Here is a 24,446-nt window from a genome sequence, read left to right on the forward strand (position 1 = left end):
TTATACTCTTCCTTCGTGTAATACTTTTACAAGTACATAGATCTTTAGATTCCACAATATGCATCAGGGATGTACAGAAATTGTACATCGGAGTGTCCCAAGAGGTATACCGTATCTGGAATCTAAGAACCATTCGTCGTCGAACAGTATGATACAGCGGATATGTAAATATGTCCTGCGTGTGTTTGAGTGTGGGTGGAACATACTGCGGCTAGAATTTAAGCTCTATTTGTCACCGAATCATACACTATATGCACTATGCAGTGATGAAACTACTACTTGATATAGTTCCTCTAGAAATACATCTAAAGTCTAGAATTTTGTAACCTATTCGATGCTAAAACATTAGATGCATCGCATACATAAAAGATAGATAAATGTAAACCTTTCTCGTTGTTATAAAAAGATACATCAAAATTTATTGTTAATCAAATTTCAGATTCGAAGACCACATTATCCGTGGTCTGTGATAACAAAAATTATTATTTGTAGAATTATTATTTAATAAGAATTACGGAAAATGGTTGTTTCTTTCGTGCGCAACATTTACGTCAGTTTAAACGTATCCATTTTCTCATTGAAATTTGATCGATAGCTCAACTAGAAAACAACTTAACAGATACGAATCAATGAGAGTGAACACGAATATTGCTAACCTAGCGAAGGATTCGACCTCACCTTTCTATAGTCTTTCGTCCATCTATCGCCTGTCAGTTTTCGAATATCAAACTCATTTGCGCAAACGTATCGACCAAATTTCGTAACAATACGACTTTCACCGTTGATCGAAAAAAAAAATACTGCGTTTTCCGCGTGTATGGGAATAATAATTAGATTGATATCAAATACGCGAGCATATTGCATAAAAAAGTATGCAGCGCAATCGACTTTGGGTCCTTAGATTCGCTACACGCGGCTATAAACTTTCGTAATAAATAATTCAACGAGAAATCACAACTGTACGTCACAACATTGCGATAAGCTATGCAATTCCAAGTTCGATTCCCTTCTCTTCTAGAAATATACTTACATTGCCGCTTATAAATACGAGGACACTTTTGTTCATCTTTAATGTAATACAGGAATATTATTAAAACGCGTAAAATAGTCGAAATAGTAAAACGCGTCGAAAGTTTCTTAGAAGCTGTATATGAATAGTTTGGACAACGAAAAACATTCTATTGAAAGTTCGGAGATAATATTGGCGAAATCGATCACGCAACGAGTATGAAATTATTCGACTTGTGAAAGTCCAAATGCTCGGCCATGGCTACTCCATTCAAACAGGCCACCAAAACCTGTTCAAAGAAGTCATAAATTCTTCCGATTTATGTCCCATATTTTCTATCCTTTCTTTCTCCGTAATAATTGGCCAGTCACAAATTACAGACTATACTAACTAATATTAGCAATAATAATTCACCGACGATATGTTGTAGATTACAAACTTCCGTCATGCAAACAGCTTCTACAATTTTACAATTTTAAGTTAAATAGAACGATCGTTCGACTTGTAACTCGTAATCTGCGAATCTCGTGAAATTTTACTCGCTTTATTCCCGAACTTCCTACTTTCGTGTAAGAAAATTTATTAGCATCGATAACTTGTAATATTTCATTGCCCGATGATACCGGTTCAGAATCCCAGAGGATTGTTATCGTTCGAATTATTATCGAGCCAAAATATTAGGTTGTCTGAAAAGTTTCTTTCGTTTTATAAGGAAATGATACACGCACAATGTATTTTTCTTTTATATTAGTTTATTGAATTACGCACGAACGTAATAATAGAAATAGAACGAAATGGATCGTACCTAATCCAATAAAATAATATAAAACAGAAATTGTTGTTCATCTATTATCACCTTATGAAACGAAAGAAACATTTCGGACAACCTAATAAAGCTTCTGAACGTAAAGTGAACGCTCTGGTCGCGTGAAACAGCCGAGAATTTCTCTTCCGAGGTCTGGACAGTAGTTTAGCCGCGATTCCGATAAAACTTGACTAATAGCCAGGCGCGCATACGCTTTCGTACGTGCATTCTGCATTCTGCAGTTCGACCGGCTACGACTCCAACTGGCTGACGGACGTGGAATTTAATTTAATAGCCATAAACGGTCGCGAAAGACACCGACGGTTTGCCTCGAAATGAAAGTGCACACTGACTAAAGCAGAGAGAGAGAGAGGAAAAGACAAAACGACCTTGCTACATGTTGGACGAGTCTAGCGCGCGAATGCTAGATAGGCGGGGCTCTTGAAGATCGTTTTCGATTTCATTCAGGATGAAGGTGTAATGTCGCCTTCGCTTATTAATCGAACAAAGTCCTATCACATTATTGGAGATAATTCTCGCGAGAAAGGTTTATTAATATTCATAAATATCGGAACAGCTGTTAGTCAGGATTTTATATTCGCGTCAACCTACGACTCAATAATGTGACAAAAATTTGTTGCAACTAATTGTAAAACTTAATAATAATACGTTTATATCTTCTTAAAAATTTCATTCTTTTTAAGAATTACAAAAATATCACCGCTGTTTCTCAACATTCGGCTATATATTTATATTTTACCGATGTTCTATGAAACGTAACTCGTAATTGGAAATTCAGAATCGTATTAGGTACTTGCCTATAGGAATTCGAATAGTGAAAGCATCAGATTTCTTATTTAAAATGCATAGGAGCTGTTAAGCATAGCTCTAAACGTTCTATCGATTGTAAATGTGTTTGAATAATGAGGATAGCTACGCGGGAACATACAACAAATTTTTCAACTTATAATTTTTAATTTTAGATAATTTTAAACTCACGAAGAAATATCGTCGACTGTGACGTCAAGCTGATAAATATTCGGCATAATTAAACGAAGTCTTCCTGTTCAATTACGCTTCGTTGAAGTTCTGCCGACTCGTTAAGCCTCCTTAAACTACGTCTGCCATTTAAAATCGTCATTTCGTTATTCTATATGTGAATCCGTAAAAAATTTCGAATTTCATTTCGCATTTAAATTCCATAAAAATGTTAAAACGAGAAGAAACATCGAGAAGAAATAACAAAAATGTTTTGAAAGTGATCGTCGTTGCGATCCAAGCGGTAAATCCATTGAAACGAACGATACAGGTTATAACTGTTAATTCTAACGTTTTCTCGCTTGTTTTATGCAAAAGACAATCTTCAATTACGCCGAGAAGTCCATATTTTAAGCGCACCAGAGAATCTCTCTTTATTCAGTTCTCGTCTCATTCTCATCTCTCGCAAAATGAGAAGAGCCAGCGACTCGTAAAGACTCTTTCGCGTTTCCACTCTTTCGTTCTCACGTTACACGCTCCGATCGTTTAAAAAAGAAAAAGAAAACGGTTTTTACATCGTCTTCGACGTGACGGTTTTAAAAATTAAAACGTAACGAAACTCCTTTGAACTGCTTGATACCATTACGTTTAAAAAAGGAACAATTTTCATACCGGCGTTTTTTACGAGTTTACACGCTTCAAGCGCGTTAAAAACATTTTTTACATCATCTTCGTCGCGACGCTTTCAAGTTGACACTTTGTACAACTCTCCCTCTGGAACCTTTTACGTATCCATCGTGTTCAAAAAATATCGCTTTTAATAATAACGTTTCCATTGTATATTCTCTGCGATCTCGTCGTAAATCTACTATATTCGAGCGCATATACACGCTCTAATATATACACACGCACCGAGTTGTCGCGTTATAAAATTTTCCAGAATCTCTCGTATACCATCGGTTCGAAAAACCAATTTGAACAACGACGTTTCCACCATGTTTTTCCATCATAAATCTGTATCTGTTGGTGCATCAACGTCGATATTAAGAGATCAACGTTCCTCGAGGTATACCGCAAGCGAACGACACACAATTTACATGAGGGTTCTTTTTGCCCAGGAACGTATCATCGGGACTGGAACACCCATGGTAGCCTTGAAAATTGCCATTTCACGGTCGAGGTAACACGAGACAAACGGTCGATTCCTAATCGAGGAATTATCTTTCTTGCGGCCTGTTGCCCCGGCGATGATTGAACGCGAGCACCGTTCGTCACACCGCTACACGATTCGACGTACTTTCCAGAAAACGCTTCCGCGTTCGTTCATAGCCGTCGATGCAACATTCTTGCGTCGTTGGATAGTGCACGCGCGAAATATGCACGGAAAAATGTCGTGGAAATGCCACTGAAAGGTCGTTCATGCGTGAGAAAGAGAGAGTCGGTTGAAAAAAGCATACTCTATCTAAAGGAATAAACGTTATTCGTTAGAGAAGAATGGAAGTAAATGTCCTGGTTAAGTTGATTTTTCTTTTTATTTATAATATTCGTTTGTAATCAATTTCTGAATTTCATACGAGACTCGACGATCACGCTTCTATTACGTATAATACCGTTTTGCGTTCGATCCATCAGAAACAATCAATCCAGAAATAGCACGCATTCCTTTATCTAATCATCTTTCCAGCTCTTTGTGTAGCATGACGACGCGTGAAATATCCTGCACCTTTCTTATTGTTAGCCACGCTTCTGTTCCGGCAGAGCAAGCAGTTCGCTTCGTTCTTTTATAGAAACGAAGGACTAATAATTTACCGTTAAGTTATGAACGATAGAAGTTCGTTGACGTATGAGAAACGGCTCGTAACCTGCTGCCTCGCGATCAATCCGAACGAACGTACTTTGCCATTTTCAATTAACTTCTTCTCCCGCGCCGCGGTTCATCGTTTCCTTCGTTTTCATCGCACGAATGCCAGGGTTATGTAACCGGTGTACCACATACAATCGCGGTAGCTGTGCGATAATACGGACAGTTACCATGCCAATACCGTAGAAAATTAGCGTGAAACTTAACAAAGATCTCGATGCCAGGGATGGTTAGTACTTTGAAAGGGATATATTATAGGGAAAGCGATAGGAGAAACATAGAGATTATTCTGATCTTATTTAAAAGTTAGACATATCACGCTGGGTTTTGAGTAAAAAGCTAAAGGATTGGAGTCTTTAATGAGCTTTCTTTTTTGACAGTATCGATTAAATATTAACCATTTCTAGCGGCCTTTTCACAACAAGCAGGCATTGATACTTAACTCGTTTAAGCAGGCGTGTGACTCACCGATGGATCACAATCTGCGTTTCTATCTGGCGGCATGGGTCAATTCTTATCATCTTTATCCGATATATCCAAAGGAAACTTCTAATAAATAAACTATATCTTTCTACGGTCGTTTAGGAAAAAAGCACTCGTTTCGTCTGTCAACATTTAATTTCTCCAACTAACTCCAAAGTAGGGTTCTGCCAGAAATTAAGACGTCGTCACGGTAGAAGAAACACGTGACACCATAAGTAGACTGTGATGGCGAGCACATGGCAATAACGAGAAGTAGGGTACGTGTTAGGGCGATTCCGAAAGTATGTAACCGATATATTTCGGGATTCTGGTATTAGGTATAGAATTTACGGTTCTTGGAACTGACCTTTCTCTCTGCTAGACCAAAGTCGACCACCGATGAACACAGAGGGGTATTTTAAAAACGAACGTGACTAATTCAATGGCTTGGCCAACACGCGGACAATAAAACGGAACAGCTACAAAATGTCAAGCGAATTTCAGTTTACGATGGATTAAAACTGTCTGAACTATCTAATTTTGTACTTACAGAATGTCGATAGGTGAACGGTTAAGGTTCGTTGATCAATAAACGTGATATACATTTGGCAATTGTACGTTCACAAGGAAGCGGGTATAATAAAGAGAAATTATTTAGTTAATGATTTATCGGTTGTAGAAATTAAAAAATTGCAGTGTCGAGCTATCTTTCTCTCGTAATTTATTGTTCATTAACTGTTGGAAATTCTAGTGTTCTAAGACAAAATGTTCTAGGGATTTTAACTATCTTTTTACGAGTTTCCTTGTTGAGTGTATCGTGGTTTCGTTGTATCGATTACGTCTGTACAAATATTTAACGAGCTTGCACAAATGTCGTGCGAAAGAAAGATTGCGTTACACGTTCGATTAAACAAACTTACAATCGGTTTGCGAATGAATGAAACGTTCATTGCCATTGCAGTATTATTTATCTTCTAGGTAATTATCTTTCCATTTTATAATTTATCAGATATTCTCCATAGGCTCGGTCGAAGCTATTCCATTAACACGTTTGATTCATGTGTAACAGTACTTCGTCACATTTTCCGCGTGCAGTTGGTAAGAACTGTGAACTGTTAAGTGCCTTTTACTTAATGACCTTGAATCGACTCTTCATTAACCAGAGGGTAGAAAAATATGGTATTTCGTTGAGGAAGGTGAAAGCGGCCTTGAAATCGCCGCTACGCCTTCATTCACTAATGAAATCTGTTTCTATATAATGAAATCCGTTTCTAAGTAATGGAATTTTCTTTAAACCTGTACTTGTACGTAAATTCTTTGTAATTACGCTGTCCAAGTCTTATTACTCTCATACAAAGAAGACTAAAAAGAAAACATCCCACTGACCTCACTGAAGAAATAAAATAGTCAAACTCGAAGATGGTATCCCGCTGGGAGTAGCCATCCACATGTTATTTAGCAATTAAGTTAGAACAATTTACCAAATGTTCAGCTGGACAAATTGTTAAGTACAAATTAAATAATAATAATAAAAAAAGTCTTATTAGAAGAAAGTTTATCGATCTGATAAAGAAAATTGTTTCTGGTAGAGAAAATCAAATCAAATCGTAACTGATATAAATGTAATCGTAATCGATATCGTCGTAACTATAATCGTCAGAAAATTTTGTCATTTGTAGCCCTACTACCTAAATTTCCCAATTAATATTTTCGCGATATTATTTCAAACAATTTCTACGCAGAATAATTAATTTCTACCAAATACGGGGGCAATATAAAACACAACATACACGAATTCAGCTAATAAAATATTACGAAACACAGTTAGCTCATAAATAAATGGAACGAAATTAAAAGGCGCGTGCACGCGAGAAACAATTCCCTGTTGTCTACTCAATATTCATGACCATCTCGATTACGAATGGTAGCGACCATAAGCCCAATGAATCGAGCATCGTTTTTCCATAGAATTTCAACCATCGAGAATAATAGGCGAATGTTCCAGCGTACCGCATAAATTTGTTTTTCACGTTCGATTCGTTTGTGTTTAACGAACAGAAGAGGATTTTGTATTTAAATGTGTACGAGTCGTTGGGAATCGTTAGCATTGTTAATATTAAACGCCATCTCACACACAGTGTGCTCTCTAATTAGTAATCACCGGTGTTAATTAATCGTCGTGCCCGCACAAGGCGACCTAGCTTCGTGAATAACGAAGGCTTCCTCGAGTTCAATAGCTAACTTTTGCTTACGAAACTATACTTGATGCTGGCTGCGACCAAGTTTCGAGCAACTTTATAGATAAATCAAAACTGGAACCTTTCGCGCGATTGAGATAATATTATTATATATTATTTTACGCTTCGAACGAAACGCATTGGAATATTGCAGATGGTGTGCCAGAGTTTACACACGCACTACCCACGACTGGATTCCATATGTCCACATTGGATTCATGGCTGATTCACGTGGAAACAATTTGTCTTCCTATCGGCTATTCGCATCTGAGATCCAGCTTCGTTCTTTTCCTCTCTCGACGAATGAATTTTCCATTATAACTGCGTGTCGAGATTCTTGGCACCGTTCCATCGGAGTGCACTGCCTTGATTTACAATAATTATTCTCGTACATAACAGTAACATTATCTAATCTTTGTGATCTGGTTCAATTTTCCTGAGATTATCCTAGGAATTCGAAGGACGTTCACATTCGAGAATAGCTTTGTAATCTGCTGGTCGTGTATTTATTTATTTTTTGTGCTTTCACATTTTCATAGTCTTCATAGTTCGTTACTTCTTTTCCCTATGTCTATTACTATTTTTATCGTTGAACTAATTATTTTTCCTTTCTTTCCTTCGTTGTTGCTACTCACGTTACAAATATTGCGGACAATCCGATACTTTATTCTCAATTTAATTTGAAAAAGATGTAAAATGCATACGGCCCTGTACGCAACCGCATCAATCGATGCAGTAACCTCCTTATATTATGTAGTCTATTATAAGAATCTGAAATAGCCATCGGGATCCGGTCTCAACATAAAACAATAGCTCTCACGAGTATTACGTTTGCACGTTAATAATACCGGCTCATCCAATTATTTCTTCCAGATCGAAGATCGTTAACCGTTTTGCACGTCCTTTTGTCGTAATAAAATAGTTCCTAACGATACACGAGTGCAACACGTTCGTAGGAGACAGGGAGTCGCTCACGACGCCGAGAGTTTAGAAACCGTTCTATGGAGCCTCGAGGTTGCGCTTTCGGTTTCCGCTTCGAGCGGTTTCGCAATTTTCAAGGCCGTCCGTGAGCGTGCAATCCAGCACGGTTGTAGGCGTTATGCCGCTTGCATATTCTGTAAATCGCTCGGAGAACGTCGTCTCTCAGGGTGTTTCTTAAGTGGATTACACTTGGAATTCGATTCGAGTTGCATCGGTCGCGTCTGGAATTAAATCTGCGACTCGAATCACTGATTTCCGACTTCCTTAACGTTTGTTCTTTATTTTTTTTTTTTTTTTTTTTTTTTAACCAGTTTCTACGTTAGAATTCGACGATGAAACCTTCGGTAAAAGAAATTTCCATTTATTTAGTAAGATAACTACGCTATTTATACGGCATATCTTGCATTTCTAATTACTAGACCGTAGATAATTATGCAAATTCGTATTTGTACTAATCGTTAAAAAAAAAAAAAAAAAATGGAAATTATCTGGATAGAAAATTACCGTCTCTACCGAATATTACAAAAGAACATCGTAGCTTGGATATTTTATATATTTTTACATCGTATTATTTTCTATATTTTCCAATTTCTCGTAGTTTGCCAATTACTACGAATCCAAATATAAGAAGAAAAATATTTTTTCCTCGATAGAAAGTAATTTAATGCAATTCGGATTGGATCATTTATCATTACCGTCATATTCATCTAAGATCAGCAAAACTGCGCTACTATTATGGAAAGCGATCGTTCAGAATTTATGACTCGATGTCGAACAGGCTTTCGAATCGCCGCCCTTCTCCTCTTACTTCCACAAACTTTGTAGGATATAACGGTGATCGAGAGAATTAATTTTGCGTCTTCTTCAGAAGGAGTAATTTTACTTCCGTTATCGTTGAGCTATCCTAATCCTTTCGTATTCGACGGAACAAGCAAACGTTGGTCTGGAACTGGTTCGTACGATCGTGTGGTCATACGATGGATATTGCGAAAGGAGAGATTGTGAAACGGAGTTGGAGGTGAAATTGCTATAGATTAGTGTAACATATTGTCCGAGTTTGAACACGATCATTTCAACGAATCGATCATCCTAACGCAGGGGACGATACGAAATTCCGAATACTAGTAATTTTGTTCTTTACTGTTCTCCGGATTCCTTCGCGATATTTAATAGCCATGAAATTAAGTATGAACCGTACCTGAAGTATGGATCTAAAATTACACTACCGCCCAATAATCCCATCTAACCAAAATCGCTCCCTAAAACGAAGAAACAAAACCTCGTCCAAGAAGCCCTATGATCCTACAAAACCCAATCTTTCTATCGCATTCTCGAAAACCATACACTAACTCTAACATCCCTGCAAGAAGCTACCTAATCTTTTAACGTGCTCACAGAAACAGCGAACCATTCTTTGTACTAACAAACGATAGCGTTTCCGTATTTATAGAAACACTTGCTTTCTTTCACTTCATAGCTTGCGTTCTATTCTATTAAAAACCCAAGCTACAGTATTGTATTATTCTTTATTATTGATGTATTATTTAACCAAAAAATAATTCCGCTAAGAATAAAATTGTGCATTTTCAACCGATTGGCTCGAGAAAATTGCATGTACTTTAAGGGGTTAAAGCAGCACACGTACACCATCGGTGCATCGAACCCGACCGCTTTTATGGGAGAAGATCAACACCTTTTCGTCGAGCCGGGTCCACTTTTCTCACCATGGTTGCATATGGACACGCGATACCGGGCGGAACGCGAGAACAGGAACAGGAATACAGGATGGTATCATAGTGCTCGACTAGCTCGCTATGGCAACAGAGACAGGCATGGCGGATTTCTAGCAACAGGCAGGCGTGTGTACACGCGAACCGTGCGCGTTTCAGCGTACAGAGAATGGGACCCGGGCGACACTTTCACTTGCATGCTGCCAATGTCCGATCGGCTGTAGGCATGCGGTCCAACAACCGAGCTGGCGTTACAGTTTCGTTCCACTGGTCAGAGAATTCAGTTCCCCACGACTGACAATACGATCTCAGCCGATCCGACAATAGACCTCTTGTCCAGGTTGCTCGAGCCGTTGGTCGAGAGAAAGAGGAGAGATCGCGCCAAGATTCGAGAGAGTAAAAAGTTCCAGACGCGTAAGATCACCTTCGACGATGGTTTCTATGAATTGGATCCGCCTCGAAGGTACGACGGTCTATGGACTTTGCGCGTCAGCTTCTTTGGAAGTGACGAATCCTTGTACTCGATACGTTTAGGATGTTCGCTATTAGACTACGAGACGTCTATGCGAATTTTTACGAATATATTAATTTTGCAATATTAAACCGCGGTTTCTTGCGCGCATTCTATATATAAAATTTTATCTACTAACGTTGAAGGAGATTAACAATCCGGGTAATCCCACCAGGATGAATATCGGTCGGCTGTTGTAAAGAGTTGAAAGCAATGGAACGTTGGTTTTATCGCTGGGAAAGCAGTTTGGTTATCTGGCGTTCCTCAAGAGGGTAGAATAGGCTGGTTTGGTACTATAATCGAGGTCTCTTCTGTGATAACGTATTGTAAAGGAAAGAATGGCATTTCGAGGGAATTCCTGTGGGAATATGTGGAACGATCTTGAATGCCTGCACGAGAGGTGGTCGCGAAAGACGAGAGTAGGTTATACAATCGAAATAACTAGGCGCGTCGTGCACGTTTGTTGAACTTCCGTCATCAACGGTTGACCTGTTAGGGAAATAAGAACATGCGGGCAATTACAGTTACGCGAATTAAAAATAGAAAGATATTTTGAAAGTAGGAAGACAGCTGTGATGGATTGTCCGTATAATAAGTGACAAGAAAAATATATATAAATTATAACATCGTAACCGTTACGTAAATGAACGATAATAAATAACTATCATTTTGCCGATAAATTGACCAATTTTTTATATAAGTCAATTATACAACAACAGATTTAAATTTCGTTTTCTTAAGTTAATCCTCCAACGGTCGCAGTATTTTGCATTAATTTGAAAATTGAAAGTTAAATAGATCACTTTCTACGGTACCAGTTTCAGAATCACGTAGCGACACAGTGATAAATAAATAAAATAAAATATGGGAAATATCCATATCGCGATATAACGTTAAAGAGATGGAATGGAATTAAAAAATGAAGCGATGATCTGACGTAACAGCCAGGGAAAAATGATAATATCGCGTGTTAGACAAAACCAAAGTGACCCGTTTATAACTCTGCAACGCCTGCTGTTTGATGCTTCATAAATTTGGCGTTAACTAGCTTGTTAATCATTTCCTAATAAACTTCTTTTACAACAATAATGAGTTGTATTATTTACTACCATCGGCGTTCACCCACAGAAAAATGATTTACACATGAAAACACAGAGTAACTGGGTAGATAATAAAGCAACTAAAAATACTACACCATTAAATTTCACGCCAATTATCCGCAATGGTAAATTTCTTATACCTATCGATGCTTCGTAAAACGTACTATTTTACCTATCCGATATCTTTATTCTCTTTTATGAATAATACAGGAAATAAATAATCGAAAGTAACTCTGCATGAAAGCAACTACGAAGTTCGATCGATTTTAATCATCCTGGGAACTGTATACGTAAAAGCGAAACTTTCTTCGTTAGAAAAAGAAACAGAAACAGTTTATGTGGTAAAAGGAAAATTCTCGATAATTTTCGCGTGCAAGGGGAAAAGCAGGAATTCGAATGCACTTTCGAGTTGTGGTTACCGTGCTCGTTCGCGATCGCCAGGAATTCGGAATGACTTATGCTCGGAGAAAGCTCGGCTCAACCTTTAATGGAATCTCGACTGCATCATCAAGGACGGCTACATCGATGTAACCGCGACAATTCCACTATGGAAAGGTTAATTTAATTCATTCGATCAGCTTTATTCTCTTTCGTTTGGTAGAACATAGGTAAATTTTTCACAGAGTAGATATTTCAAATAGACAAGGTAGATATTTCACGACCAAATTTTTATACTTTCCTCGTATTTCATTAGCTTTTTCTTATGTGAAACGTTCGATCATGTACGGCGACATTGACGCCAGAAGAAGGATACGAGAACAAGAAATCGTCGATTAATCAGAAACAGTCGCGTATTATCGCGAGGAAAGCTGAACATCTTTCTCTACGTAGTTTCCATGACATCATCGAGGTCAATTTCTTCGTGTTGTTCGATCAAACGATTCGTACGATCCGGTTAGATACGATTAGTCGGACAATCAACGACATTCTTGATCGCTAGACAAGCAAACAGGTAAAATTAAGAGAGGAAGGAAATGAGAGAGTTGGAAGTCACTCAATGATTAGTATAATTAGAGACGAGAGTCGTAGTTGGCAGTATACTTATCAGATTCTAATTAATCAGAAGTAATTTGCAGCGAAATTCAGTGATCACTTTTCCTTGGCGATTAAACGTTCATTACTTGCTAAGTATCTTTCATTGTTCAATTACTCTTAATGATAATTTCGTTACTTAAACCACGTAATTATGTTCTATGTTATCTCAGGGATCGTGCTTTTGTGTCGTGCTTCTTATTGATGGTTTCGTTAACTCTTGAAAATGTTGACAATTGTATGGTAATTATCTCGTCAAAGAGATTAACATTAGCGTAAAACGTGATTATTAGATGTTCGAATCGTATAGATCAATTGGTGATAATGAATTTAATGGCAAAATTTTATTACCGCCGATGTTTTATATAATTATTCGTTCGTTTCTCCATTTATTTTTACATCGTTCGATCTGAATGCGGAAAACGCGATTCCTTGGAAGCGCTAACTCAACAGGAAGCTGAAACGCCGCCATTAACATTCCGATTTCGACTGGTGGCAAGTGTGAACGCGACTTGATCAACCTTCTTTTGCCCTAACGGTAACGTCAAGGACGTTTCCCTTTGTTTTTCTTCTTTCTTCTCGTCTTCTTCCTGACACCCCTCGCGTCGAACAACGATTACCGTTTCCACGGAAACTGGAACGTCACGGAACCAGATGGAAACGAGAGCACCACAACGTGTACAGACAGGAAGATGTTGATGCAATCGTAATCAACCGACAACGCAACCTAACTGTCTCTTCGTCTAATTGAACCGTTCGAGGACAACGATTGTCCGCTGGTCTAGTTGCTTATACCGTATAGTTATCGGAGGTCGCGGTTGTGGAATGAGATCCTTCGGCCTTTCACAACCTGTTCTTGTGGCTTTACGCGGTCGAACCGTTTGAATACGAGTTGAAATATTTGGGAAAAATTCTACGAATGAATTTAATCGAAAGTTATACGAACGAAACGATTATTCGTTACTCTAAACAATTTCAACGATATTGCCAAATAAACTAAAGCGATAAAATTCATCGAATATAATCATGCTGAATCCTTGATCGTTTCTTCTTCGAAAGAACGAACGTTCACGAGCGTAAATTGTCATATATGTTGCAAAGTCTCCATACGCGGCATCTGTGTAAAATTTAAAATTATTCATAATAGACAATATAGCTAAACGAACGTTTCCCCTGTGTTCTCGAATATTACGACTAAAAGGATCGATCACGATTAGACCTCGTGACTGGGGGATTTCTAGGCGGGAGAAAAACCTGTTGCGCCCCATGGATGGACAGAAGAAATCCTCCTGTTGCTTGATTACTCACTTAGCAGCTTTCATTTGAGTTTCTATCAACGCAGCTGGTTACTTTCGAGTACGGCTCGCCGTTTTTCAGCTTAGTGTCTCCCCTATCCGACTATGGTAATTGCCGTTTCGTTTCGTGATGCGCGATGGATATTCGTTCCTGCGTATCGTTCCATCCTTGTCTCGTTTCGACGAGCCGTTTTTTTTTCATTGTCTCGATGAGACAATGGAATGGAACAAGATTTTTCTTTCAGTCCATTTAGCGTGTCTTCGATGAAAGTGAGTTCGATAGGCAGCTGCTAGTTTTCTGCAATCGAGAGAATATCTAATATTTCAGAATTAAAGTTTAACCCTAGCATCAGGTTTTTATATCTTTCCTAATATCTTTATTTTCTGAAAATATTTAGCGAAAATATCACACGATCTAATCGCTCCGAATTTCCATTCTTTGGATATCGTTTACGATTTCACACTGAAATTTATGCAAAAGTTTGAAATATTAACAACAGGTATAATTTCCCACCGTAGTAAGGTAACTGATTAATAGAGACGAGTTGAATCTACGAAGACAACAGTTTGTTCTAATGATACCGAAGGTGTCCGAGTATTCTTGGAACGCGTGTTCTCAATTCGACTCGTCCCGATTTCCGCGCATTTCTTTCCAGCCGCGTACCTTTTCTCCGTCACTGACTTGACAGCGATCGCTTACTCTGTCTTACTCGTGCGATTTCAAGTGGATTTCATTTCGACTTCGTTTCAAACGCGTCGTTTAGTTCGTTAAAAGACAAAATGAAACGACGCGTGAAGATATTCTCAAACAGTGAAATTGTTGAGTGTAAAAAATTTTCAACGATAGTGTTACGATCGTTCGCGGAGAGACGCGGTCGCTAGGAAAACGCATCAGCGAGAGGCGCAAATTCTCGCTACGTTTCTGTTAATCGACGCCGCGAAATAGTCGTTCCCCTGTTTCGATTAAGATAACAGAGGTGGTTCAATGAATGTAACACTGTATTCACAGGTTCACATAAAATAATATATTTGATAATAATATGATGAATACGCCACAAATTGTTTAACAATGAATAAAGTAATATACTATAGAAAGTTGACTCGACTTTATGATGTCTTTGAATGTATTCGTTGGACTTTGTGATTTTGATTTTGCTCGTCAGACCTCTCGATGTATAACGTTTGGCTCGTCAGAAGGGACTGATCGCCTTTCGATCATTTCTTTGTCTTGTTTGGAAGACGACCCCCACTATGCTCGGGTCACGCCACCGCCGCAGCATATTTCGATTTATTAGATTTGCTCACAGGGCAAAATGTACATGTACCTAAAATTCACGTGGCGATCAACGTGTTGAAAGTGTAAACGTCGAACAAGGAGAATCTCTCTGGTGACCCAAAAAATAGCGGCTCCTGCCGGTCCAACGATCGCCGAAGAATCCGCGACCGAGCTCTCGAAGAAGTCCTGTTACCTTGGTACCGATATGTTAATTCAAAAGTAATAAGGTATTTAGCGAGGCCTCCTTCTCGATCCGGTCGGTGGAACTGGCTGAACGATGACTCGCCTCTGCCAGCCGGACGAATTTTAAATGGTGAAAGTCTCCCCTTACTCGATCGATGCGTACGAAAAACGTCGTGTCCTACAACGATACGCGAAAAATGTGATCGTACGTTTCGGACCGCCTCTGCTCACCTATCGTTTGGATCGACATTTCTTTCTACGTAGGAATCGTTTTGACTTTAAAAACTTGTTTGCGTAGAATTTGATAAAAAGAGGACGTCTTAAACTTGAGTTGGATAAGATCTCTTTTCAGAAAAGGAGGACGATCTTTCGAGTTCAACGGTTTACGTGTAAAATGAAACCGATTGAGTGGACCTCCCTGTGAGATAGTAGAAAAACATTTCGCGTTTGTCGGGTCAAAGATGTGTTGGATAACATTTTTTAACGATAGAGAATATCTCAACTTTGAATGTATCAAATTATGTATTTAGATAATTATGATATTATCAATATTTGAACGAATCTATCAAATTATCGATTAAAAATAATTAATGCAAAATTAGTAATGAAAAATTTGAGAATTCGAGATCGGAGATTGAATGAAAGTCTTCTTACTCGATCGTTGGATATTTCTCCACATACGTGAAAACGCTATGAACGAATATGATCGTTGATGAATATTTTAGAACTACAATGAATCGATTCGTGTCTTACTTGAAAGTTCTTCGTTATTCGCTCGGGCCTTTTTACTGCGTTTTTCGAAGGAAAATCATGCGAATCAGCCATAATTGCGAGATAAAGTAACGCGTTATAAATGACTAAACGTTTATCGGTTTGATTACTTGCGTATTGTCGAACAGGATACGAACAGCATACCGAACAGGATGAAGAATGCGGATTGAACGTATCCAAGAAGCTCGAAAGACCAGATACCTGTCCTGGTTGAAAATATAATATCGCGTGATTCAAAAATTGCGGTCGTTTAAACAATTTTAAGATTAAATTAGACTAAACTTTTTAAATTAAAATAGCTGAAAAATATTCTCTGTTCTACTTGTAAAAAGTATTAGTAAGAACAGGAGATTGAAATTACTAAAAAATGTACGTCTTTCGAGCGAAAAATGAAAGAAAAGATGAGATGTCTATCGAATCGTCGAAATTGTAAATGCATATATATGTGCATATATTACATAAAATAAATGAAAATCGTTTATTTTAAATTACAATTTACCCGTAACCATTTGTAACTAGAAATATCTCTAACGAAGAAGAAACGTTTATCGTAGTTACAAATAATTCACGTCAACCAACTATCTCATGACATAACAAACGTGATAACGTTTATTATAAAACATTACGTGCAACGCGTTCGGATGATGGTGCTTTCCATTTACAGATGCATCGATGTTAATAAATGTTCCTTTTACGATTGATCGTCGTATGTGCGTGCTTACGTAAATAGTATTGCGTATGGAACACGTTTCGTGGCGCACAGATCACAATTCGACACGGTCTTTATACGAACTTTTACATAATCGAACGGTACGAGCCACGATTGTGACCGACCATTATATTCGTTCAAATCGTTTCATCGTTATGAAAGTCCCCACAGAAATGATTTTCCTCGTTAGCGTACGGACGAAAGTCGGTTCACTCTTTTAGCCAACGTAACAGACGAAATGAAGTTTGATTGCTTCACTTGCAAAAGTGTACCGTAAATCGTTCTGGATCGATATAATGGATACTTATTTTGGAGGAAAGAAAACAAGCAAATACGAAGGGTTTCTTGGTACACTTTTCCATTTACACTTCCCGTTGAAGAATTATTCGTATTGTATTTGTGAAAATTAACGTTCAAATACCTTTTTAGGTAATTAGAATTTCAACTTCTCATATCAAAAAGACTTAAAATTGAATTCTCCGCTTACACCGTTAAAGAATCTACGTACAATTAAATTCTTCGTTTTTAACATCTCGAGAGACCGATCGTAACGTTCTAGGATCGTAAGATCGAGTCTCGTTTTCTCCTTCGAGGCAAGAACGGAGCTCGTATTACCCGCGGTGTTCGATAAACAGCGAAGCATAACCGTGGCAAGGCACATACGCACGTAGCCAGCTATTTTCGATCCGGTGGCCGTTTTGAAATCGAACAGGCCGCTGTGAATCGGAGCACGCTCCGCGGGGTGGTTTGTCGGTGACTCGTTGCACATACAAGTGTAGCGCCGCAGGTGTAGCCTCGAAGTGACGTCAGAGTCCATTGTTCGCCGCGTGGCGCAGCATCATGGATCTTGAGCTGTTCGCAGTGCAACGACTTTCCTACGTCGCCTTTCTTAGTCGGTTCGTTCTCTTCTTTCTTTCTTTCTTTCTTTCTTTTCACTCTCTTCTCTTCTCGTTTTCTTTGCTGCTTCGTGGCGTTTCGACCGTACTACAAAACAACGCATAAAGACAGCCGTCTTACGTATCTGTGTAAAGCGAATCGTTCGAAAGTTTTAGCTTTTATTCGAAGAATTGGTTCGGTAGAGTTTCGTTAGAGGTAGAATTCGTTGAAAAGTTGAGAAATCGGTCGAACGAGAGATTTTGTTGGAAACAGTGGTTATTTTTAAGTCGAGAAGCTGCCTCAATGACATTTCTTTAAGAGTCAAAATCATTTTCAAGGAACCAAGAAGAAAAATTAAAAAGGCTTGGAATAAACGGGAAAAAAGGAGAAGCGCAAACATCGTGAGCAAACCACAGATTCGTCAGGGTATTTCCTTTTCCTAATGAATTCGACGAAAGCCTTTTCACCATGTACGCTCGCGCGCGCGAGTTAACGTGGAGGTCGATAGAATTTCAGACATCAAGGCGAACCGCGGATCTTTTATTTACGTTCGAACCCCCGTTTCCGATCCGTAACAAGGAAGATCTTTAAAAAATCCGCAACCAGCGTGTCCCGTGAACACTGGACCCACGAAGCTCACAGCTCTGCCTGCTGGGCCACGATGCACGCGTCTTCTACAGCCGGTTCGACTGCATTTCATGGCTACTCTACACACACGTGCACGTCACCAATACAACAAAGCGTTTCCCCACGTTCCGTGTGCACCACGTATACACTTTCGATCTCATATGCAAAACACATGGAAACGATTGAGCGAGCCACGGACCGGCCTCGAGTCCAAAGCCTGGCGAAATTTCGCCAGGAACACGATTGATGAATAATGGTGTCGGCGTGAATGGCGAGGAAATTTTTGTTTCTGCAGGATCGCCTCGTGATATAGTGCGAAGGATATTCAGTGGGTGATTGGAACATGCAGTGAGACAAGATGGATCAATTTTTGATTGATTTCTGTATTACGAAGATCACAGATACCAAATACGATAAGATGTATTTCCTATCTTTTATAGAAGTGGAATATTTAAATTCATTTCGTCGACCAATTCCATGTGAAAATTATCCTTTCCTTCTGATAAGATATTCAAGTTGATTTTACTGCGCGTATCTACTATATACGTAGATCTGTAGATAGGGATATATAAAGATAATGTACAAACTGAGCAACAACTTACAGCTCACTCTGACAGATAATTACCATAGCCAAGAAAATCTTAATTTTCAACGAATTACGCTGTACCTGGGATTCATGTACAAGCAGATAATTACCAATATTTAAGAAAATCTTGATTTCCTGCTAATTGGCATCGATTTAGATCCTACTTGATGGGTATAAATGTCAATAGGCAAGAAAACATTTTTCTAAATTAGCCTAAAATCCACTGAATCTTCTCTAAGGAAATTGGCAACGTCATTAACCGCGTTGTATTTCTCGAATTTTTTAAGCCTCGATCTCACTCCTGTTTCAGCAGATAAAGATTATTAACGTTTTGAGAACATTTTATGCAGAGATTACGTGAGTATATACGTATCAATAACGATTCCTCTGTTTTATCTTCAAATTTAAAGAAACATTTTAGCCATAGAAACATGCGATTGAATCGGAAATAGCTCAAAGAATTCAACAGGATCAAGTATTATACAACTTCTGCAAATATCTCTAAAAATTTCATATACATGCTCTCTAGTTCAAAACGAGAAAATTACGTAAATGTTTCCACCGTCCAAAAATTCTACCCATTCGAACAAATGAAGCAAATTGAAGAAAGTAAAAGAAGATATAAGCATCGGATTCCAGTAATTGGTTCCCCTAGTCATGGCACACATACGATAATTTCTCTAGAGTCTATGCACTGTTGGGTTCTTTATCCTACGAAAGAGAGCTCAGGACACTTAGAAGACACTTAAGATTCCATCATCTAGCCGCGACGCATTCGTTCGGCGTATTAACCTAGCATGACTCCATCTGTACAGAGACGCACGTAGAAAGGAACACGTCCGTCCGTTCGGCCTAACCTCCCCTTCCCGGACACGCCTGGAATCACAATTTCAAATGTCCTAACCGATCCTCCGATCGTCTGCCTAACCCATGCAAAGCCGTAACTTCGTCATAGTTGTTTACCGAACAATACGGACAATTTCATTGATCAATTTAAAAAGATTTGTCATTGAACTTGTTCATTAACGTTGGAAAGATCAACGAAACAATCTTGAAATGTAATTGAAACGATTTTCAGCATCTGTTCTACATCTTGAAATTCTACTTCAAGTGTCCTTGAGAATCTTAAGGAAGTAGTAAGAGTCGTCTTGGATCGTTGATCATTGGAGAGGTTTATAAGCAGTTAGTTAAGACCAGATGATGACGCCCGGTAAGCTTGAAAGTAAATTTTATAGACCTTCGTCTTAAATTAAATTACTGGGGAAATAGTAACGTTTAAGAACATCTCCTATTTTTGTTACATTCCTATATATTGCTTTAAAAAAATGTTCTTTAATTATTTAAGTTTACGAGCTTCGTGGTATTAATCTTTATGGCTAGGATTTTTTTAAAATCCTACTGTAACACCTAATTAAATGGAACTTACGATTATCAGACCACGTAGTGTAATTATGCAGATAATTATTAGATTTGAAGCATCATTAAAAGTATCGCGAGAGAGAAAATTGTCTCCAACAGCTTTCCGATTTTCTTATAAATACTAATCGCAACAGTAACTCGCATCGTTTGCTTTGACATTACGACCCTAATTAAGATTTTCCATGACACGAGACTGCCTATTTTTAGCCACGCTATAATCATTCCGTGTAAAGAGACTTCTACGTCTCTATATAGTCTGTTCGATCTAACGCACTTTGCATTTTTATGCAACACAGACTGAACAAAGGGCGTTTAGAAGCGAAAGATCGTCGACTTTATCACCGTATCGTGCATTCGAATAACCGGTCAGTGCTCCTGCCAGCCACTTTCTTTGTTACAGCGCAACTCATTTGCAGCAGGGAACTCAATGAAATTAATTCCTAGACCTTAACTCGTTTCCGTAGGGTGCCTGCTGTTACGAGCATAACGGCAACACCTACTCTCAGCCTACTATCTGATACGAACATCCCTATAATTAATGTATATATGTACATACATCGACCAACTTGTACCACGACTGATTTTTCTCAAAGGATCTACCTTCAACATGACAGAAAAACACACGTCTTCCTGTTCCAATAAAATCAACGATCACCAATATCAATCACTCGTTAAACATTCTCAATCTCAATTGCAGAGTATCCGAGAATTTATCGTAGAACGCAAAATTTTCAGTAGCGCGAACAGACTCACCCTCGCCGGCGTTCCTAGATCCCCATGACACTTGGCACACTGGTAAACACAACGATCGTTTCTGGATCCTTTGAAACGTATTGAACAAGTTTCACCGTGATGATTCTCTGACAAGTTCTCTGATATCCTTTGGATCACGTGTACACTCGCGCGAGCAGTTTACGACGACCAATTTCGGGGTGAAAAATCGCGACGTGACGAAAGAAACGCGGGAAAACACGGACTGACCGGACGCTGACGAGACGAGCGCGATCCGAGGCCTTCCCTCGCGATGGAAACAGACTTTGGGCCCCCGAACTGGCCGCTGCTCTCGGTCACAGGACCCAGGACACCGTGCGCATGCGTCGAGAAACCCCCACCATGGTGAAATGGGTCTCATGGTGGGGGAACCAACCGGCAACCCTCTTACGTGGACCTGCTTGTTTTCACGACGTCCCATGCACACCCGATTCGTCCACCTGCGGATTTTCCTGCTCAGGTGGCAGCACTTCATCTGACACCCGATTCAGCCGGTGTTTATTACAGTGGCGTAAGAAAGGATTTTTTTTCAATAAACAGGGTTTCTACGTTGGATTCGGTGAATTGCGATGGTGCAAGCTGTGGAATTTATTTGAATTTTTGGAGGAAATTGCAGAAGGTAGATTTCACGATTGATGTTCCTTTGGTCTAATTTTATTCATGGTTCTTTATTTATTTTATTTCATTTATTTCTATCGTTTAATTCTATTGTTCCGAGGGCTTAATTCTTTTAGGAACGAATTCATCAAAGCTAAAAAGAGTTTCTTATCTCTCGGTCGTTTTTATTTAAAGTATAGTTGCAGATATTAAACGGGATAGACAATATTTGGAATATATTTTGATATCTCTGAAAAGTATAGTGCTCGTATATTACAGTTTAGTATTTTTTGAAATGACGCTTGAATCGAAGGAATATGTATTAGGTTTTCCCATATGTGTTCGTATCTTTCAAAAGGTTAGAGCGTCGATAGAGATTCAATTCAACTTCCATATGCTACAATTTGTTTCTAAAGTAGCAGTTTGCATATGTAAAGTGCAATTAAGCTGAATATATGAATATTATCTATTGCACAATCTTCTAACAAATTATCTATTATGAATCAGATGCAACCTAACGTAAAAACAAATATATTGTTTACATAATGAAGTATATTGAAATATGTTTACTCGAAATTACTATGTAATTTTGAAGTTCAATTACTATCCTTGCAATGTCTTATGTAATTATTTCCGCTCTTTTTCTATGCGATATTCTAAACATCACGACATCGAGACATCCTGACAGCGATTTTATTACGTTTTCCTTTCATAATTTACTATCTCGAGGTGTAATTTGGAAGTGTCCCTTGAAACTAGTACAGTGTACAGTGTATAATAATCTCCGGAGCACACAAAATTATTATCGAAGACGTACAGGATTACCGGCCAACCCCCTTCGTGAACCTGTTCCTTTTCATCTTGAACACTATTCACCTGTGGATATTCTCGTTCGCCTAATCCTGGCGCCGCATTGGCGTATGAATGATCTCTTCCGCTTGTTTATGATTTCTAGTTTCTCGGGTCTTGAAGAACTTGATTCTTCGATATTTTAATGAAAATGTTGCTACGAAGAATCGATACGATCATCGTATGAAAAGTTATCGTCAAGATTATTCCTTAATTTCAGTAAAATAATATAAATCATAAAGCGGTTTTTAATGCGATTAAAACACCCAATACTCGGTATAATCTCCACTATAATAAATCTTTTGAACAGTTCTCATAAAAGTTCCAATTCACTGCGCAGAGACAAACATACTGCTCGGTGTTGAATTCTGCCAGCAATTTTCCCTTATGCGGCGCCACTTTTGTTTTTCATTCCAAGTAAAAAGTCCATGAATAAGGAATTAAACAGTAACATGGAAATGTTCTACGATCGTTGTTCCAAGAAAAACTCAGAACTGTTACATAGTTTGCGTAAATCATTCACTTTTTTTGCAAATTTTTCTTCGCATTACGCAAGTTGATCGTACGGCCCATTACGTTTCGTTTGCGTCCGCCCGGTAATTACGTGGTTAAGCGTAATAGTAATACATTTTCAGACATAATTGGACGATACATATTGGACATAATGGAACAATAAATTCGTACTTTTGTCGCTAGCTTTCCCCGCATACGCGAGCTCATGATCGTCGTTATAAATTTTCGAAACATTTTGTCGATGCTTACGTAATTATTTCACTGTTGGACAGCGTGTAACGTCTGATTACATAAAGTCGCTACCATTAACTTTAATTGTCCTTGGCTAACGAATTCATTATGCTAATACGCGAATGATAGAAATATAAACCACATAAATAGGCAATTAAAATAAAAGTGTAATAGTAAAATAGATTGTATTTTAGCAATTGTTTGTAAGATGTGAAAAAGGTTTCGAAGTTATAAAGAGGTGTATTACAAGAGCATTTATATGAGACTAGTAATATCGATTGGAGGAAATTCTGATATTCTTAACGCTAATGATACAATAAATATCAAAGTCGAGGAAACCGTGTGGTTACAAATGTGCAAACAAAGGAAAGAGAAAAAAGAATCATCGATCAGATGATTATCTCAGTAGCTGTGCCCTCGACCGTGCTGCTTCTTCCTCGATTCCTAGACGATACGTTCTATCTGGAAGAATTTCGCATTTGTTCGTTGAACAAGGCGAGGGGAAAGGAGAAGAAACCGAGAGGAAAAGGGACTAAGCTGCATCAACGGACAGTTGGATGCACATCGTTGACCTCACCGTACGTTAATAATTCACTCCTCTTCCTTTCGTACCTTCGGTTCGCTTTCGTGCTCGTTTGTGTGTTGAAAAAATAATTACGATCGCCTCGTGCAGCGTCCATCGTCTTCAAACCCTCCTTCTGTTTGCGTCCGTTAATTTGTCTCTTCTAATTTGTATCTACCGTTTTCTTTGACATTCCTTTTTCGTCTTATCAATCTCTCAGCGTTGATCGTTTATCACTTCCACATTTATTACTTTCACGTTTATCTCCTAACGTGGTAGAGCAGTTTACCAGACTAAACTTTGATTGAACTTGATGACAGATCGGTGACAGAATCGTGACACACGATTCAACGAGCGTCTGCAATATTTAATGGCGGAATAAATTCGCACGTGCCTCGGGAGAAATGCCGCGTCACGCGGAGAACAGAGTAATTTCCGGGCAAGTCGATGCACACCGGAGAATGGAAGAGAACAA

General features: G+C 38.6%; 1 protein-coding gene across 1 annotated transcript in view; it reads right to left on the reverse strand.

The window, feature by feature from the left end:
• Nucleotides 1-21,466, reverse strand: part of LOC138183634 (uncharacterized) — a 56,510-nt gene extending 35,044 nt beyond the window's left edge. The window contains exon 1 of the mRNA XM_069120863.1: nucleotides 21,202-21,466. The gene's annotated coding sequence lies outside the window, so the exon portion shown is untranslated. The remainder of the gene's footprint in view (nucleotides 1-21,201) is intronic.
• Between the last annotated feature and the right edge of the window lie 2,980 nt (nucleotides 21,467-24,446).

The sequence above is a fragment of the Bombus flavifrons genome, chromosome 9, assembly GCF_040668555.2.
Source record: "Bombus flavifrons isolate JBK064 chromosome 9, iyBomFlav1_principal, whole genome shotgun sequence".
Taxonomy (NCBI): domain Eukaryota; kingdom Metazoa; phylum Arthropoda; class Insecta; order Hymenoptera; family Apidae; genus Bombus; species Bombus flavifrons.